Source organism: Passer domesticus, chromosome 6 (assembly GCF_036417665.1).
Source record: "Passer domesticus isolate bPasDom1 chromosome 6, bPasDom1.hap1, whole genome shotgun sequence".
Taxonomy (NCBI): Eukaryota; Metazoa; Chordata; class Aves; order Passeriformes; family Passeridae; genus Passer; species Passer domesticus.
This window is the reverse complement of record NC_087479.1, coordinates 24,746,111-24,759,780: the sequence shown is the minus strand read 5'-3', so window position 1 is coordinate 24,759,780 and position 13,670 is coordinate 24,746,111. Positions and strand designations below refer to the sequence as shown.

The following is a 13,670-nucleotide window of genomic DNA, read 5'->3' as shown; positions in this document are numbered from 1 at the left end:
GATCAGCTCTGAGTGTGAGTACAGAGCTAAACTATTGCATGTGCTGCACATATGAAAATGGAGATGGAAAGTGATGAGCTCTTTATATGCCCCTTTCCAAATAAATTTGGAGAAGAGCTTAGGTGGTTAAGCAGGTCCCAAATGGTTTCTGCTGCTGAAATAGTCTATTGATGCTTTATTTTTCCCTTTAGATTTTCCACTACATTAAATATTTTAAACTACCAAATATTTCTTTCTAAAGGGAAATGGAATGAAAAGATGTCTTACATGATTTATTACAAATTCGGAGGGAAATACTCCCCTTGTAAATAGCTCTACAAAAAATAGCATCATCAATTTAAATGTTGACATGCTTAATATTAAAGGGTCATACTGTACCAAAGGTCTTTAAGGAGAACTTCCCATCCAAAGGAATTTATTTCAGTGGAAATTGATTGAAGTAGGGCTTCTGCTTTCTGGTAGTTGATGTCTCTCTGAGCCTAATTTTGTGATCTCTAGTGCAACTTGCACCTAAATCTTATTTTTTGTGGATCCAATTATTTCCCTCCCTGTTTCATCCTGCAGGCTCCCACGCCACAGCCATCCTCACAGTGCAGGCACCAGGGCTGAAGCCTCACCAAGTGTGTGCTGATGTTTGGAGACACAGGAGTGCCACAGCACATAAGGGCTGACACTGGAAGTCAGAGCCCTGACAGGATTTTAAGTGGTGCTTACCTTGTTCTCAGCACACATTATTCCTCCTCAGGGGTTGTAACAGTGCGTGCAAGTGAGCTCAAACTCAGATCAAATCATCTTATCAGTCACCTACAGCACAGCCTTCCAAAAGGCTTCCAAAGGTTTGCCCAGTTTTCCTTTGGCAGCTCACACAGACAGTGAATGCCAGCTCTTCCTGAGGTGACTGTGATTTCTGGCCACCTCCACACCCAGGCCAATCCAGCAGCCTCCCCAAAGGGACAGAGCAACGTGCATTCTCCAAGTGGCAGGGTGTTCAATATTTAACACATCAAACCCTGTAGAGCAGCTCTTATCATAAGCATAGACTGGATTTCCACTGAAAAAATCCTCCACACTGTTTTGAGTTTTATATTCTATTTATATATTTGTGATTTTAAGGTTCGTGTGTATTTAAGGATTTTTTTACCATTAAACTCAGTGTTCTGGAAAGAAACCCAACTTAATTTAGAGAAAATACTCAGCCTGTTTTCTGTCTTTCTGTTATTATTCAATATGAAAAGGATATTGTAAGTGCATATTCCACTGAATATGTGGTTTGGCAGCGAGCGGCTATTCAGCTGCCCTGCTTCTGCCTCAGAGTTTATTCAGGTCATAAACGAGACATATAAGCATTTGAGTTAAGATTTATAGTTACATTAACTGTATCAGAAGCTTTTTGTACTTAATATAAAACACACTGCAGGAGCTCAACATTGCTTTATTCCACAATACACTCAATATTAGACATGTTACCTGCTGTAATTACTGACATTAATAGCCTCAGGAATAATGGAAAGTGAATTAAACACCAGTGTGGTAGATGTAAATGGGACTTTATAGTACGAGCCATTTGGAAATATTGTATGAGTCATTAAATTTGTACTTTATATTTCTTCATTTAGTAATTAAGCAATAACCCAGCAAAACAATGTCCTCACTTTAACACATAGGTCAGATTTTATTATAAAATCAGAAGAGTGGTTGCCAAGGATTTAATTTAAATCCTATGAAAGATTCAACCCAGTCCTGACACATCAAAATTGAACCTCTTGAAGACAATTTTTGGGAGAAGTGGGGACCAGGATTTGTACAGCCCCCTCCAACACTTTGGAGTGACTCATGCAAGGCTTTAACAGCATTGCATAGGCTAATTTTCTCCTGGAAAGGAGGCTGAAGTCACCAGCAGCTTAGGCAGGAAGTCTAATGTGTATGTCTTCAAGCCACCCCATATTTGCTGATTTGGACATGTTATTTTTACCCAAGCTTCCTAAAATTTTAATTTTATAAGTAATCTATTTTAGAAACTCCCACTTCCTTCATTGCTTGTTCACTTGCAAATAGATGTCCATTCCAAGCCTTTGCACGGAAGCAGCCCATTGCTGCTTCACAAAAGCCTTGAAAGACTGTGAAAGTACAAGAGTGGGATTTCTTAAGCAAATAATATCTCCAGAATGAAGATGCTGTCTGAAATGATTAAGATGATGAATATAGTTGTAGCTCATATTTTTCTCTACAGTCTTCTACATCTGTGTATTGATTAAGCTAACACCCATGTGCACATAATAAACATATTAACATTCAGATGATCCTTTTTTAGCTTGATGCTAATAATATGCTAAGGCGAACAAAGAAGAAAATAGAACCCATATTTACCTATAACCCTGGCCTACTGAGGTCCCAAGGCTTTTATGTTAATAATAAAAACACCAATAAATCCTCATCTCTTTGCTTTTTAAGCCGGACAGATAGTCTTTGAAGCACTATTGCATTTATTTCTTCCAACCAGATGTGCAATTTATGTTTTATTTGAAAGCAAACCTTAGCATTATAGAAGACACTTGTGCTAAAGTAAGAACACAAATATATTTTCCATCACTGGGTACAACCTTCTCAGGAAAGTCCCCAGTCCCCTTGTCATATTCCAGTGCCTTGCTGATATTCTTGGAACATCTTGTATGATACTGGTAAGTCACATCATTCTTTTCACAGAGATCTCAATGGAGTCTGTCTGAAAACAGAAATAATACAGTAGATTTAACCAGGGAGACATCTAAGCCCCCAGCCTGCATTTGCAAGCAACACACTGTAAGGAGAATGTTTAAACTTTTGAAAAAAATCTGCAATTTATTTCCTTAAAAAGTACTCCAAGAATCACATATGTGACTTCTTCTAATTTTGCAAGAAACTTAATGCCTTTGTGTGCACTGGAAATATGCAAATGGGATATTTATTTTTTTGTTTTCTTACATCTTTATGTAGTGTGGACTCTCTCATACAGTACAGAAATGAAAAGTAAACACTTAGGGATTTTGAACAACTCACCTGTGGTTCTTATAACAGAAAAAAATGCGGAATAACTCTGGTGGGTAACTCACTGGCCCTTCCAGGCCTCTTATGGGTGAAGGTGACCCAGCAAGGGCTCCTGATGCTGATGTCTATTGGTCCTCCCTAGGGTCAGCTACTCACACAGTTCCAGCTCACACAAGTAAATGCCCCTTCACCATCACTGGGAATCACTCCAACAGCAGAGCTTCCCTCCACTCTCTGAACAGTGTAGCAGACACCTTGAGGATCTGGGACATTGGAAGCCGTGTGCCCTGCCAGGTTAGAGTTACTGACTGCTGTTCTTCCTGCATGTGGTACTGCCACCCATCTGTCATGAGCCTTCAGGAGTTTACTGGCTGGGAAAAGTGGTTAGCATTGCCTGGGGAAAAAATTCTCATCAGAAGTGGGAAGGAGGTATAGACCTGTACCCCTGCACCTAGAAGGAGACATGCAGCATTACTCACCTCAGAGGGACACAGCAGTCCAAGAGGTAGAACAGGAGGCTGAGCTGTGGCTGTCTTCTCTATGGATGTGCCCGTGTGGACTTTAGGGTTTCCTGAAGGAACATGGTGGTAACAGTAGGGTAAATGCCCTTCCAAAGGCAGTCCCCCTCATTACTCATTCTTTATTTCCCCTGTGTTTTCTAACGTGGAGTAGGGTGAGTCTGTGCCATTTTTAGTACCTTTGATTTACTTACCCTAGGGGTGAACTGTGGAACTCAAGTGATAAGTCATCCTCCCACTCTTGACTGGCCATAATGTTATTATTGATAATTGTTTCTACTGCAGGTGGATAATTAGGTAGGATCATGCCCAGTTGTGCTCACAGTTGTACTAAATACAGAGGAAGATGTAGAAACATTTTACAAAATAACACGGTGCTACATAAGGTGTATGTGATGTGGTAATTAGAGTTACTGTCCTCTTGGTGGCAGAATGAAGTCTATAAAAATAGCATACTGAGAAACCAAAGGATCACGGTAATTTGTGTTAATTTTACCTTCTGATCTATTTGAAAAGTATTTATTACAAAGATAAATGGCAGTAGCAGAAATGCTGCCCTGGGAGCAGTTCGGATGTACACTAATTGCAAACAGCTCTGCACATTCATTACACATCGTATGGCTCCTCCTAGTGAAACCCTGCAGAAACAGCTGGGGACTGATTTTCCTCCCTTCCACATCCTGAACTGCAGTTACTTAGCGGATAGAGCAGCAGGGGGGTGCTGGGACATTGTGGGAGGGGTAAGGGAGTACTATTGAATTATTTCCAGTTTTGCTTCATAAAGAAAATTCTGCCTTCAGATGCCTGTGTTTGGCTGCTGCTGGCTTCTGCGGCTTCTTTGCATGTATGTGTTTGCCAGCTACCAACTGGACTTTCATAAATCAAATAACTGTCTCAAGGAACTTCAGAGTGAAGGCATAAGCTGTGAGAGTTTGGGCTTACAAGACAGTTGTCATCTGTTATACAGTATAAATCCTCTTTCATACTTTTTGGTAGCTCCTACCCGCTCTGGAACACACAGCAGGTGAATCGTAAGGCAAAACTTGGCCCTACAGTCTCTAAAATATTGCACTTTACATTCATACAGAGAAAATAAATCTTTTATCTGAGTTACTTAATTTATTTATCCTTATATTTGGGTATTTCATTTGGGTAGTAAATATAATTTTTACAGTTCTACTAGTCTTACTGTAATGATTACTTCAGGTTTTAGTCATAAATATGTCAACAGCAAAAATAGATAATAAGGTCATAGTGAAACAAGAATCTCTTCATTGTCAATTATGTTAAAATAGAAGCAAAGGATTTAGTAGAAATATTAAGAATTCATACATTAAAATTTCTGAAACTTTTTGTCTGGAAAATTTTTAAATCTTGAGTCAATTACAGGAGATGAAAAGAGTTTCAACTCTGAAAGGAGGTGATTAATTTAAGCTTTAAAATGTTCCCCCAAAGTCTGTAGGAGGCATTTTCCTACAATGTCTTTGTAGGGAAGAAAAAATCATCCTCCAAGACACATCCTTAGTAAGCTTCCTCATGGTTTGCTAAATCCTCTTTATGTGCTATGCTTGGTTCCATCAGGTACTTGGGGGCATGGAAAAGGAGATATTTGGGGTGGAAAGGTGCTGCAGTTTACAAGAAAATGGGCAGAATTCCTTACACACTGGATACTGCTTATAGCAAAATTTACTCCTGTCCTGAAGCTGGGAGAAGCCTCTGTGACTAGCTCTCTCCTGTATCCTAAATCTGACAGCATATCTTTCCACAGCTAGTAAGCTGGAAGCTGCAAAAAGTCAAAAAGGCTGCAGGCACAATGCTCATACAGTAAGAACCTAAAGCTAAAAGGTTCTAAAAACCTAAAACTGGGAGAGAATAGTTTGCAGGGGCACAGAGATCAGGACTAGACCAATTATCTATCAATGTTTCAGGAACAGATCCTGAAATAATTGATAAATTAAAACCTGGGCTAGACCTGGGCTGACCTTGAGGACTTCCCTGCATCCTTGTCTAACTGAGTCTCACCACTGCTGTTTCACTGTATTACCTGTGATGGGTGCAAAGCTCCAGTTGATGAACAGTTGTTCTTCCCTTTAAAATAGGTATAAATCTTTTATGGAAATCCTACTGGTTATTTCTCGACTTTCTTGAAACGACTCTCTAAACACAGCTGCCTCACAGTCATGGTAAACATTCTTCACAAAGGCCAGTTTGCTCTACAGGCCCCAAGGAATGTGACAGCTTGATACCTGGATAAGCCTGGGCTCGGTTTCTGTTTCTGCAGAAAAGCTGGAGTCTCCAGTGGATGTTGGTAAACAAACCCTGGAGCCATTACTTGATAGGGATCATAAGCTGTTACTCAGCACCTTGCAATATGGAGTTGGATGTGACCTAAATGAAAGAGAATAAAAAGTCAGAGAAGTATTTCAGAAAGACCTGAGATGAGCCCTTGCACCCAGAGCAGGCTGGTACTGAGGTGCAGTGCCCAGTTCCTCAGCTGTTAACCCACAGCCTGACTTGATCACCATGCACCAGGCTGAAGAACTCACACAAGTATTGTAGCTGCTGGTAGGCACAAAACCTCTTCCTGTCCATACATGTCCAGATTTAAGTGCAGGAACAGAAGGAAGGGTAACAGGGAGAGTGGGAGAGATTGTAATCCACCCCTGTTATCAAATATAGGGACTTCTTGTCTAGAAGATTAAGTCATTTTAGTATTTGGTCTCTGAAAGCAGAGACTATGTAGATTCATGTTAGAAGCAGCATGCACAAAAGTCAGTACTGGTATTCATTAGATAAGTATATTTAAAACTGTTTAATTCTCCATTGCATTGGAGGATTCATGTCTTCCCAGGAGTTCAATACTAGCATGGATATTTTATAGCTCAAGGTCTTAAAGCAACCACCACCTGGTAAAATTCAAACTGGTGAGGAGCCATATCTCTCTGAACTTGCTGCTGCTTTCTGGGAGCTTCTGTTTGCTATTGTGGTGGGAAGGCCATGTAGGGAGTGTTGGAAAGGATGCAAGTAAAAAGCTATTGTTGCTCTTGTAGGACCAATTCCATCTCCCTGACTAAGACTGAGTGAAATTCACTGATGAATAAGATACTACTTGCTCTGGCACATGATGGTAGAATTAAGCCCAGAAAGAACATACCTGGAAACCTGGGCTTGACTGTGCTAGTGCTAGGCACCTGGCATGAAATGCCAGACAGCTTCTACACTCCCTTGGCAGTGCAGGGAAGGCTGCCTTCTGCCACAGCTGGGCACAGTAGATCACCTTGGTGGCTTTAACACACTAGTTTGTCTGAGAGGGCTTCTTCTTTCCATGCACTGTGATCAGCTGGAAGGGACTGTTGCCCCGTGGATCAGTGCAAATGTTTTCAGGTTTGCATCTTTGCAGGGAGACAAATATGACCTGAAGAAAGAACAGAAAAAAACCAGAGATTTCTTAAGTGCTTCACGAGGTGACTCATTGGGTCTCAGGAAGGACTACAGGACTTCCATAGTATTGGAGGGCTGGTAAAGTAAAAATGGGCTTGAAGGACAGAGACTAGCATTAGCAGAGGAGCCCTTGTTTGGCTGTAAGTGATCTCATTCAAGCGCAATATTGATACCAGAGAAAGAGGGAAATCAGAAAGTTAAAACTATAATCCAGGGACTGGCAGAGGGAAGAATGAAAAAAGAGAAACCTGCTGTCAGTGAGAGCCAACCTGCTCCTTGGCAGTATATTGATCTTTTTTCTTTTGGTCTTGTGTTACAGCAAATAAGGGAATCATCACCACCACTATCAACACGGTATTTGCCTTCTTTCAAGCAGATGGCACCATACACCAGATGAATGAGGCTTGAATCTGTCTCTAACAACTTACTAGTTATTCTCAAATATTGTGTGGTTGACTCCACCATACAAGGGAGATATAAACAATGCCCTCAGCCCAGGATTACCTCCACAGAGAGAGGGGACACAGGACAGGAGTCAGTGAGAAAGAGCCCTCTGGTGTATGAATACTCTCAGCATTACAATGCCTGCAGCCTTGCCATGACCCACCAGAAAGTCACAGTCTCATTCTCTGTCACTGCAATGTCCCATCCCAAATGATGCAGATTAATTTAATCATACAGAGCCTGAGATACTTTCCAAGGGAGAAAAAACAGTTTCTGTCAGTGAAAAGAAAGTGGAAAATTCCCAGCACAATTAAACTCAGAGAATTTCTTCCTCCCCAGCTATTCACCAAGCAAGGTTATTCCAACAACAGCTCAGAGCAATCTGAGAGCAGCTGCTGAGATGCTTCTCAATTTTAAATGTGAAGTTGCACTTTAAGAGGATGGCTGGCAGACAGAAGGGGAACGCTACAGCTGTGGCTGTGGCAGCTGTAGGGATCTGGTGCTGCTGCAGCCACCTCTAGACAATGGGACCACCCTTTGTCCCCGCTCTGGGCGGGACCCAGAGGCTGCCTGGTGGGCCAAAGGCTTGCAGCATCCTGGTTTGGATGGGGCAGGCGCACTGACCGCGATTCAAAGCCTGGAGAAGGCGTTTCCATTACATGTTTCCTTCTCCCCTAGGAGTGCTTTCCCAAGACCTGTAAAAAAAAAAACAAAAAAAAAAAAAAAAAAACAAAAAAAAAAAAAACAAAAAAAAAAAAAAAAAACAAAAAAACAAAAAAACAAAACAAAACCAACACGGCAGCTGGGTGTCACACCTCTACTCCGGGACGTCCGGGGGGAATCGAGGTCCGACCCGTTTTGGAGGCTGGTGACTGCTCCCAGAGAGATCTCTGATCAGGAGGAAAGGACAAGTATTGCTACAAATCGTTAATCACTCCTAATATCAGCCTAGCACGAGAATAAAACTAAATTTCCCTAAGGAACAAAGATGTACCTGCATTCCTTTCCTGCTGGTGCGCGCAGAGCCATTTCTCTCGCAAGACCACGTTTTCCTACCGTGCGGTGTGCAGAAATACTCCAGAAGAAGCACAGTAGCCTCTCCAGGCATGCAGCACCCCGGCAAACCGGCGGAGCGGAGCTGCCCCTGCAGCCGGCGGGGGCTGGGAGGGCTCCCCCGGCCGGGCCCGGCAGCCGCCGCCCACTCCTGCAGCGACTGCAGGCTCTGGCCGGGAGAGGTGTCACTCTCCAGACTCAAGAAAATATGTTCCTGTCTCCCTCTCTGTCCACATTATCGTACCCCCACCCCTTTCCCACCCGCCTCAGAAATTCAAGGGGAGATGGAAAAAACAGGCAGAAGTGCCTGCGCTTGCTAAGTTTGCCTCTGACGCCAGAAGGGATTTAAGAATATTACCAGCAGCTTGTTTAAGGAGTCCAAAAGCCCACCAAGAGCAAAATAAACGAACAGGAAAAAACACGTTGGGTTTAAGCGCACAGTCGGGGAGCATCAGTTCGGGAGCCGGGACAAAGGCTGCTCTGGTTGTTCCGGCGAATTTCCCGGGAGAGGAACCACATCGGGCTCTCAGAAAAACGTCCCGGTTCGTGTGAAACACAACTAATGCTGGAAACACACACACATACACGTGTGCTTATACACAAAACCCTATCTCTCTATTATTTCTGTACGCCCTATTTATGGATGGTGCAATGGGAAAGGGCTGTCGCGCACCGGTCTCCTTACAGCCGGGAAAGAAAGCGAGAATTTCTCGGCCCGGAGGCTCTCTCTGCTCCCCGGCAGCCGGGGTTAGGGGTCTGCTCTCCGGCGGAGCAGAGCTGCGCAAGGCAGAACGGTCCCCATGCCTCACCCCCGCTGCTCCTCTCTTTCCGAGGGGAGATGAGGAATGGGGTGCGCAACGTGAGACTATCCAGCGTACAGCTTTCCTTTCAAAAAGCTGGCTTCTCCGAAGTGATAAAACGCCGAGCGATCGCGGATTTTACCCCGCTCACAGCCGATATTGCTTCGCTGCGTCCCCTTCCTTTGCAAAAAGCAGAGGCTGCGTCCCGCGGGACTGGCAGAAGGGAAATTGCCGCTGTGAAGGCGGGACACAGGGGAGAGGCTCACGCCGTTCTCATGCGGTCGCCTTGAGCTGGCGTCGGGCGGGTGTCACCTGGGGAGGCTGGGGAATGATGCTCTTGCGGGGAAGAGCCCGTGCGGTCCTTCAGTGTCACGGCGGGAGTCCGACTTCCCCACACAGCCGGGCCCTTGGAGCAAGCGCCATTCACTCCCTGCGCTCGGCCTTTCCACGCCGATGCACAAGTACAGAGCCCTGAGCCTGTAAATTCCTTTCCCCACTGTCAGTGAATTTGCACGTCCTAACACCTGTCCCTTAACCCAACGAGCGGGCACTTGCATGCATAGAGTCAGATACATGCACCTAAAGACGAAATTCCATGAGCATCTGTACATTCAAAGAAAATACAAACCGGCAGTACGAGCACAAAAAGTATATCTGACTTTTTAAAAAAGCATTCCTGAAAGGCAAACTAAAAATATTTTTTTATCATTTAAATTACATATTCCCAATGTAATTCTATCTCTTTCACATTTTTTTTCTCCGAAGAGAATGTTCAGATTTGTTTGCAAAAAAGAAACTGTATTTTATGCATGTAGGCATATAAATATTGAAGGGAATAGGCAGAGAAATTTTTAACTTGAAGAAAATACCCGTATTTTTTAAAAAGAAAGTTGTACTGTTATTAATATAGGAAGTTGATCTTGATGGCATATTTTGTACTTTCTGTGTTGGTGTAACAGTGCAAATACAAAATGATTGTAAATTTGCAACACCAATACATTAATAATTCAACTGCAGTTATTTTCTTATTTTAAATTAATTTTTCTAGTCACAACATTGCAAGTATTTGGGGTTGCAACTATATTTAGCAAGACTGGGATTTATAATACATACATTATTTTCTTTTGATAGTCGCAATTTACTATTGGAAAGTATAGGTCAAAAACTACAAGGTAGACAGGGTACTTTATTCAAATGGCATGGAAGCCCCCGCCTTCATCCTAAATTATCTGCATACAAAGAACAAAAACCCCTTCAAATGTGCAGAACAACTGCATGTAGTTTGTTTTTTTCCCCTAAGTGACATTCTATCTTACTATAAGTCGAGGGTGTTTGTATATATGTGAAGGAGGAGATAGAAACCATGTGGCTCCTACCATGACATCCAGAGCCTGAAGAGGCTGTTCACAGAACTCTGGATGAAGTAAGAGAGATGTCGGACAAAGATCTGCATGTTTTGACAATGCAGCTGAGATGAATTTCCCAAACTGCTGAGAGGTTGTTGAGTTCACAGATATGGTAACTAATCAATGAATCTGCGCCCAAGCCCCACCTCGGCCACTCCGTGCTGCCCCTGCGGAGTGCCGGCAGCAGCTCTTTGCAGGTAAGGAGTCACTCGCCTGGGTTAGGCCGTGGTTCCAGGTCTGGAAAGCCAAGAGAAAATTCGGTAGATGTCGCACAGACCTGGAGGGGGAGCTTCCAGCTTAGCCTCCTGCCGAGGACACTTGTGATTCCCCTGATACAGGGTCAGCATCGACCTTTGCCATGGAGAGAAGCCCTGGTCCAGGGCTGTGGAAAGTCGCCATGCAGCATCTCCAGCAGAGCCACATGGGGTCCTTCACAGCAGTTATTCTTGGACCTCTTGCCAGCAAACTTTCTCTGGAGGTGCTGGCATTACTCTTTTCTCCATAACATACATCTCCTACAAACATTTTGGTTACAAGTGTACAGGTCTCCTCCAAGCAGCAGGAAAAAGCCACGCTTCCCATAGCCCTTGTGTTTCCCTCCTCCGTTGCTGAACACTTTCTGCCTTATTAGGTGCTCAGAGATGAACTAAAACACCCGAAGACAAATGCCTCACGCAGGGATATTTCAAATCTCATCCCCGGTAGGGAGGAAAATTGTCAAGAGAAACACTAGCAAGACTAGGGCACTGGTGGGGGCAGGTGGTCAGCAGCAGGGCCGGTGACATTGCCGCTGTGCCAGGGCCAAGTCGGTGGCCCTGGGATCTCCCGATGGAGCTCAGCCTCGGCAAAGAGCGAGCAGCCCCGTGGAGTGTGGAGACGCCCATAGCTGCCGAGGCTCTGCTTCGGTGCTCAGCACAGTGCTGTACGCAGCAAGATCCCCTCACCTTCTTCCCTCCGGCTTCACGGCTGAAAGCAATCCCAGGCAGTGTGTGTGGGTCGGCTTCTTGCACACCGGGTGGAAGAACCCTTTTCGGGACGACGCACGGACCGTAAAGGCCGTATCCGGCTCTCCAGCCTGGGAATTCCCCCCATCGGGACTCAGTTGCCGGGAGCAGGGAGCTCCTGCAGCCCAGGCCCTGGTCCTGCTGCGCCTTTTTCCTGGGCGGTAGCCGGGATTAGGGTTTGGATCAGCTGCAGAAGGGGACAAGAGAGGGACCCGACGTCCCGTGTTGCTGGCTGCGCGCCGCCCGTCTTCCTCGTCCTCCGGGCTGGACACGTCCCCCGGGGCTGGCTGGGGGTGCCGGCAGGGAGATGCCCTTGTGGGACACCGACAGCCTCTGGGACGAGGACATCAGCGTGTGCAGGAAAAAGGGTATGAGGGCAGAGTCACAGCACGGCGGGGAAGCCGAAATGCCCCTCAGCAGCGCGACTGGCGCCGCATCGTCCCTGGGTCACTCGTTATCGCTGCATTTGGCAGAAAACTCGTGGAGAAGCCGCTCTGAAATGTCATTTTCTGACTCTGCCAGAATCCCGAGGGGAAAGAAATCCTCCGCGCCGAAGGGAATCTGCCCTTCCCAGAAGGCGAGTCCCGTTTAGGCAGGCAGTGGCGAAGGGCAACAATCTTCTCTCAACAGCGTTCTTCTCCAGGGGGAAAAAAATATTTCCAGCACTATTCTGCATTAAATATTGCGGCGCCTCAACTTTGCAAATTATCTGGGTGGGGGGGTGGTATTAATATTTATTAATATCCTCTCCACATTACACTGCAGCTGCAGGAGAGAACCGTCTTGCAAATGAAACCCGGACAGCGAAAAGCGGCCCCTTGCCCTGCTGGCCCGGGCGCGGCGGCGCTCGGCGGCCGCGGGCTGCTGTGGCTCGTCCCGCCGGCCTGCCGGGCCCTCCCGCCCCCGGGCTGTGCCCGAGGCGCTTCTGGCGGAGGAGCGGCGGTGCGGGCTGCTGGGGATTGCCGCAACATGGCACTCGCGTGGTTTGCAGCAGCGGTGGTGGGATAATACTTTCATTTCCACGCGTGGTGTAAGTGGGCAGGGCTCGACCCCAGATCCGCCGTGTAAGAAAACCCTATTGAGTTTAATCGCAAAAGCTTTGAGCCGGAGAGGAAGAAACTTTCGTTTACTTTATGAAACTCCGCAAGTGATAGTGAATCCCGCGCCCGGTTACGTCTTGGCTGTTTCATATCGCAAGTAAATTGTTTTCACTCGCATCAATAATGCGACACCTCGGGGGTCGACGCTGAGGCCCCCCGAGGACCCACGAGGGGATGGGACAGGGAGTAAGGGTAGTTCGGTTCTCTTTTCTCGTATCCTTTTGTTGTTGTTGTTGGGGGCATGTGTGGGGGGCGTTATTCCCGTTTTATTATCTCAACGAAAAAACCCTCAGGGCGGTAATGACCGAGTTTTCTACAGGCAGTAAAACATTAAAATGGCCACAAACCTTTCAGCATAGATCAAAAAGCTAGTCTTCTCTTCTCTTCTCTTCTCTTCTCTTCTCTTCTCTTCTCTTCTCTTCTCTTCTCTTCTCTTCTCTTCTCTTCTCTTCTCTTCTCTTCTCTTCTTTCCTACTCTATGAGGGAAAAAATAAAACAAACAACTCGGAGTTTTGTGACAACGTTTTGGAGGGGAAGACATGGTTTTGAAGGAAAACGCAGCCCTTTTTCGCCCAGACGGACAGCTGTGTTCTGTGCCCTGCATGACACAGATGTTCCCACCTGCAGAAGGACCCCAGGTCATCTCGGAGGTCCAGAGCAACAGGATATCAACGAGCCTAATGCATAGGATGAAGGTATCCGTGTACACATTTTTGGATAGTGTTTTTGCACAAGCAAAGCTGTAGGAACTGGAAACCCTTAAAGATAAAGAATCGAGGAAAAGAAAATATGCACTTCCAAGCGTGGTAAGGAAGGATTGTCACCGGCCTTAGGTCCCAAAACCAAATATTTAGGGGATCGGGTTAACCGTGGGAAAGGA

At 45.4% G+C, this 13,670-nt stretch overlaps 1 long non-coding RNA gene across 1 annotated transcript; it reads right to left on the bottom strand.

Moving 5' to 3' along the window:
* Window positions 1-1,462: 1,462 nt before the first annotated feature.
* On the bottom strand, window positions 1,463-13,254 carry LOC135302107 (uncharacterized). Its single transcript, XR_010363801.1, has 5 exons — window positions 13,138-13,254; window positions 6,697-6,957; window positions 5,789-5,930; window positions 3,504-3,595; window positions 1,463-2,722 (listed from the first exon to the last, which is right to left on the bottom strand). It is a non-coding gene; the product is annotated as an uncharacterized LOC135302107 (long non-coding RNA).
* Between the last annotated feature and the right edge of the window lie 416 nt (window positions 13,255-13,670).